Source organism: Apium graveolens, chromosome 9 (genome assembly GCF_009905375.1).
Source record: "Apium graveolens cultivar Ventura chromosome 9, ASM990537v1, whole genome shotgun sequence".
NCBI lineage: Eukaryota > Viridiplantae > Streptophyta > Magnoliopsida > Apiales > Apiaceae > Apium > Apium graveolens.
This window is the reverse complement of record NC_133655.1, coordinates 285,478,190-285,484,447: the sequence shown is the minus strand read 5'-3', so window position 1 is coordinate 285,484,447 and position 6,258 is coordinate 285,478,190. Positions and strand designations below refer to the sequence as shown.

At 41.3% G+C, this 6,258-nt stretch overlaps 1 non-coding gene across 1 annotated transcript; it reads right to left on the bottom strand.

Moving 5' to 3' along the window:
- Positions 1-1,599: 1,599 nt before the first annotated feature.
- On the bottom strand, positions 1,600-1,706 carry LOC141688079 (small nucleolar RNA R71). Its single transcript, XR_012561546.1, has one exon. It is a non-coding gene; the product is annotated as a small nucleolar RNA R71 (small nucleolar RNA).
- Between the last annotated feature and the right edge of the window lie 4,552 nt (positions 1,707-6,258).

The window sequence follows — 6,258 nt, the reverse complement described above, 5'->3', positions numbered from 1 at the left end:
GCATATTTTCTTGTGATTCTTGTTTCGTTGTAACGTTGGATGCTAGTTTTCTTGCTTTGAACTTATTTACTCTTGTGACGTACTCTGTTTTAATATAATTAGTTTAGTTATTATTTTCTTGTGTTTGCTTATCATGATTTCATATGAACCCATGATGACGATAAGTGCTATTATGGGCTAATCGTGATCATGGGGTTGCAACAGATTTATTATGGAATTCTTTAGTTAATTGTTTGATACTTTAGTGTGTGATGATTGTATGATATCTAGTATTGGTTGTGCGTATTCGTCTTATGTGCGTCGCGAACATATAAGATAGGGTGTTAATCTCTTGTGAAGCGACGGTGGATCTTGAGATTTAGAACTTGCCATGCTAGCATAGGTTCATGTACGTTGTGCATGATTAGTGGGTAACTCTAACAGTTTTATTTGCCCTATGTAATCAAAAGGAATAACTTGTGCTTAAATCGTTGTGTTGTCAATTTCTGTAGACATATAGGAACTCAACATAATTGATGACTATTCAACTTCTATCTTAATTGTGGATGCTTGGTAGAATGGTATTAGTACAATGAAAGTTGGCTTTTATCAGTTTTGTGTTATTCGATTAATATCATCACTGTCACATGCTAAAGGTAATAACAATGGCTATTGAAGGAAGTAATAATGAAGTTGTGATCTCATGAGTGTTTTATTATTGATAATTTGAAGTGTTAAGTAAGTGATTAATTAAGTAGTTAATTGTAGTTAATATTTAATCAACAATCTTAAGTGTTAGTGTCTTAACATTGAGAAGTAATCATACATTGGTGAGTGAGTTTAATTAGACAATAATTTAGTCTGAGTCTCTGTGGGAACGAACTAGAAAGTATTCTATATTACTTGCGAACGCGTATACTTGCCTGAATATTAGTGCATGATTTCGCCCTAACAAGTTTTTGGCGCCGCTGCCGGGGACTCGGCGTATTTGTTTAGTTTATGTACTTACCATCATTGGTCATTAGGACTCAGTGATTAGGATGTAGTAGTTACTTATTGTTTCCGGTTGTGTTTCAGGTACTTTAGCAAGCGTTTATGCAAACTCGTTCTCGTGCTCGCAAGAGGACTTTAGATACAGCTGAGGAGATAAATGAAGTTCTTGATATTCCGGAGAAGTTAGATTTTGAGGATTCGGATTCAGGAACTGAGCAGAAAGAACCAGTAAACATGGGAGATCGTATTGTTCAAGCTGATCCAGCTCTTATGGATTTTTCTCGGCCTAAAATTGATGACATTCAGTCAAGCATCCTTCATCCGGCTGTTCAAGTTAACACCTTTGAAATCAAGCCGGGCACTATTCAGATGGTGCAAAATTCTGTTTCTTTTGGAGGAGCGGCAATTGAAGACCCCAACATGCACATAAGGAATTTTGTCGAGATCTGCAGCACTTTTAAGTATAATGGCGTGACTGATGAGGCTATCAAGTTGAGGCTTTTCCCATTCTCACTGAGGGACAAGGCTAAGGACTGGTTACATTCTGAACCAGCTGGGTCCATCACTACGTGGCAAGATCTTGCGCAAAAGTTTCTGGTGAAGTTTTATCCGATGGCAAAGACTGCTGCTATGAGGAGTGCTCTTACTCAGTTTGCGCAGCAACCTACTGAATCTATGTGCGAGGCTTGGGAACGCTACAAGGAAATGTTGAGAAAATGTCAACATCATGGAATGCCGGATTGGATGGTGATCACTGGTTTCTATAATGGTTTGGGGGCCCAATCTCGGCCCATGCTCGATGCAGCAGCTGGAGGAGCCTTATGGGCTAAAAGCTATACTGAGGCGTATAATCTTATAGAGATGATGGCTGCAAATGAGCATCAAAACCCAACTCAGAGGATGACGTCAGGCAAGGTAGCAGGTATTCTGGAAGTTGATGCAGCCACCGCTATTGCAGCCCAGCTCCAAGCGCTATCAATGAAGGTTGATTCTTTGGCTACATATGGAGTTAATCAAATAGCTATGGTTTGTGAGCTTTGTGCAGGTTCTCATGCTACGGATCAGTGTTCTCTTGTCAACGAATCTGTTCAGTATGTGAATAATTATCAGCGACAACAACAGCCTGTGCCAGTAACCTATCATCCTAACAACAGAAATCATCCAAATTTCAGCTGGAGAAATAATCAGAATGCTATTCAGCCACCATATCAGCAAGGAGTGAGTAAACAGTTTAACCCACCTGGATTCCAGCAACCACAACAGTATGCTACAAGGCAATCATATCCTCAACAGGGAAGTACAGCTGCACCTACTAGTGCTGATTTTGAGGAACTTAAGCTGTTGTGCAAGAGTCAAGCAGTTTCTATCAAGACCTTGGAAAATCAAATCGGTCAATTAGCCAATGCAGTGCTCAATCGTCAACCAGGCACTCTTCCCAGTGACACGGAAGTACCAGGCAGGAAGGAAGCTAAAGAGCAAGTCAAGGCTATTACCTTAAGGTCTGGAAAAGTTGCTGATGCTGAAAAGGCAAAAGAAGGAGAAGCTGAAATTAGTAATGAAGAATCTAAGCAAAAGGAGAAAGCGGCGGAACCAAGGAAGACTACTGTTGAACACACTCTGCCCGAGGCTAATACAGGGGAGAAACAACTCTATCCTCCACCACTTTTTCTTAAGAGATTGCAGCAACAAAAGCTGGATAGACAGTTCGGGAAGTTTCTGGAGGTGTTCAAGAAACTTCACATCAATATACCTTTCATTGAGGCTCTGGAACAAATGCCTAGTTATGCGAAGTTTATGAAGACTATTCTTGCAAGGAAGGTGAAACTGGATGACCTTGAAACCGTTGCTCTCACGGAAGAATGCAGCGCTGTTCTGCAGTAAAAGTTACCACCAAAACTGAAAGATTCAGGAAGCTTCACCATTCCTTGCACCATTGGCAATCTGACTTTTGACAAGTGCCTTTGTGATTTGGGAGCAAGCATTAATCTGATGCTGTTGTCGATCTTTAAAAAGTTGGATCTGCCTGATCCAAAACCCACATACATGTCTCTATAATTGGATGATCGTTCCATTACTTACACAAGGGGCATAGTGGAGGATGTGCTCGTCAAGGTGGATAAGCTCTTCTTTCCTGCAGATTTTGTTATTCTGGATTTTGAGGAAGATAAGAAGATCCCCATAATCTTGGGAAGACCTTTCTTGGCTACTGGCCGTACCTTGATAGATGTGCAAAAAGGGGAACTTACTATGCGGGTACAAGATCAGGATGTGACCTTCAACGTATTCAAGGCAATGAAATTCCCTACAGAAGATGAGGAGTGCTTAAAAGTGGATGTGATTGATTCTGCGGTTACTTCGGAACTCGATCGCATGCTAATGTCTGATGCATTGGCAAAGGCCTTAGTGGGGGATTTTGATAGCGATGATGAAGATGGCAACGAGCAATTACAATATATGAACGCTTCTCCCTGGAAGCGAAAGCTGGACATGCCGTTTGAATCTCTTGGTACTTCTGACCTCAAGAATGCTGAAGGAAAACTCAAACCATCAATAGAGGAAGCACCTACCTTGGAGCTCAAGCCATTACCTGAACACTTGAGGTATGCTTTTTTAGGTGATTCATCTACGTTACCTGTTATTATTTCATCTGACCTTTCAGGTAGTGAGGAAGACAAGCTCTTAAGGATTTTGAGAGAATTCAAATCGGCTATTGGATGGACCATAGCAGACATCAATGGGATAAGTCCTTCATATTGTATGCATAAAATTCTGCTAGAGGAAGGTAGTAAACCAACTGTGGAACAGCAGCGAAGATTGAATCCCATCATGAAGGAGGTGGTGAAGAAAGAAATTCTGAAATGGCTGGATGCAGGCATCATTTATCCTATTTCTGACAGCTCGTGGGTGAGCCCCGTACAATGTGTACCTAAGAAAGGAGGTATCACTGTGGTCGCAAATGAAAAGAATGAGCTCATCCCCACTCGAACAGTTACAGGATGGAGAGTATGCATGGATTATAGAAAATTGAACAAAGCCACAAGGAAGGATCACTTATCTCTTCCATTTATTGATCAGATGCTTGACAGGTTGGCGGGTCATGAGTATTTTTGTCTTCTGGATGGTTATTCAGGGTATAATCAGATTTGTATTGCATCAGAGGATCAGGAAAAGATTACCTTCACTTGTCCATTTGGCACGTTTGCTTTTCGCAGAGTTTCGTTTGGGTTATGTGGCGCCCCGACCACTTTTCAGAGATGTATGATGGCTATATTCTCTGACATGATTGGAAATAATGTCAAAGTGTTCATGGACGACTTCTCCGTCTTTGGACATTCTTATGATGAATGTTTGAATAATCTGCGCGCCGTACTCAAAAGGTGTGTGGAAACTAATTTGGTACTCAATTGGGAGAAATGTCATTTTATGGTGCGTGAAGGCATTATTCTTGGGCATAAGGTCTCTAGCAAGGGTCTGGAGGTGGACAAGGCCAAGGTGGGAGTCATTGAAAATCTTCCCCCACCTAATTCTGTGAAAGGAATCCATAGTTTTCTTGGTCATGCGGGTTTTTATCGGCGATTCATCAAGGACTTTTCAAAGATATCTAAGCCATTGTGCAATTTGCTTGAGAAAGATGTACTTTTCAATTTTGATGATGAATGTTTGGCAGCATTCGAGACTCTCAAGAAGAGTTTGATCACTGCACCAGTTATTACAGCACCAGATTGGTCAGAACCGTTTGAGATGATGAGTGATGCGAGTGATTATGCGGTAGGTGCAGTTCTGGGACAGCGCAAGAAAAATCTCTTCCATGTGGTCTACTATGCGAGTAAGACTTTAAATGGGGCCCAATTGAACTACACCACTACTGAGAATGAGCTTTTGGCTATAGTCTTTAGTTTTGAGAAATTTCGATCTTATCTACTTGGTACGAAAGTAACAGTATTCACTGATCATGCGGCTATTCGCTATCTGGTTTCCAAGAAGGATTCGAAGCCGAGACTCATTCGTTGGGTGCTTTTACTTCAGGAATTTGAGTTAGAGATCAAGGATAGAAAAGGTACTGAGAATCAAGTAGCTGACCATCTCTCTAGGTTGGGGAACCCCGATTCTACTTCACAAGATAAGACGTTAATCAATGAATCTTTTCCGGATGAGCAGTTGTTTGCAGTTCAGGAGGAAGAACCATGGTTTGCAGATATTGTAAACTATCTCGTCAGCAATGTAATGCCTCCTAATTTGACATCCGCTCAAAAGAAGAAGTTTCTGCATGAGGTGAAGTGGTATATGTGGGATGAACCATATTTGTTTAGACAAGGAGCTGACCAGATCATCAGGAGATGTATCCCGTTCTGTGAGACGGAGGGGATATTACGAGACTGCCATTCCACGGTTTATGGTGGACACTATGGTGGTGAGAAGACGGCAGCTCGTATTCTGCAAGCAGGTTTTTTTTGGCCTACTTTGTTCAAGGATGCTCATCAGTTTGTTTTAAGGTGTGATCGTTGCCAAAGAGTGGGAAATTTGACGAGAAAGGATGAGATGCCATTAAATGTAATGCTTGAAGTCGAGGTCTTTGATGTTTGGGGAATCGATTTCATGGGGCCTTTTATTTCGTCTTGCAATAATCAGTACATCTTGCTGGCAGTCGATTATGTCTCAAAATGGGTCGAAGTTAAAGCTTTACCGACAAATGATGCAAAGGCAGTGCAAAATTTTCTTCATAAGCAAATTTTCACAAGGTTTGGAACACCTCGGGTAATCATAAGTGATGAAGGATCGCATTTCTGCAACCATAAGTTCACTTCTATGATGCAGCGTTATAATGTGAATCATCGAGTAGCTACTGCCTATCATCCGCAAATAAATGGTCAAGCGGAAGTGTCTAATAGAGAGATAAAACGCATTCTAGAGAAGGTTGTTTGTTCGTCAAGGAAGGATTGGTCTTTAAAGCTTGATGAAGCTGTTTGGGCTTACAGAACAGCATACAAAACTCCACTTGGTATGTCCCCATTTCAGTTGGTGTACGGTAAGGGATGTCATCTACCTGCGGAGCTTGAGCATAAGGCCTACTGGGCATTGAAAAAGTTGAACCTGGATTTAGATGCAGCTGGTAAGAAAAGAATGCTTCAGCTTAATGAATTTCGACTTCAAGCGTACGAGAATAACAAAATGTATAAGGAAAAGGTGAAGAGGTGGCACGATAGGAAGCTACATCCTAAGTTATTTGTGCCGGGGCAACAAGTTCTCTTATTCAACTCTCGACTCCGACTTTTTCCAGGGAAGTTG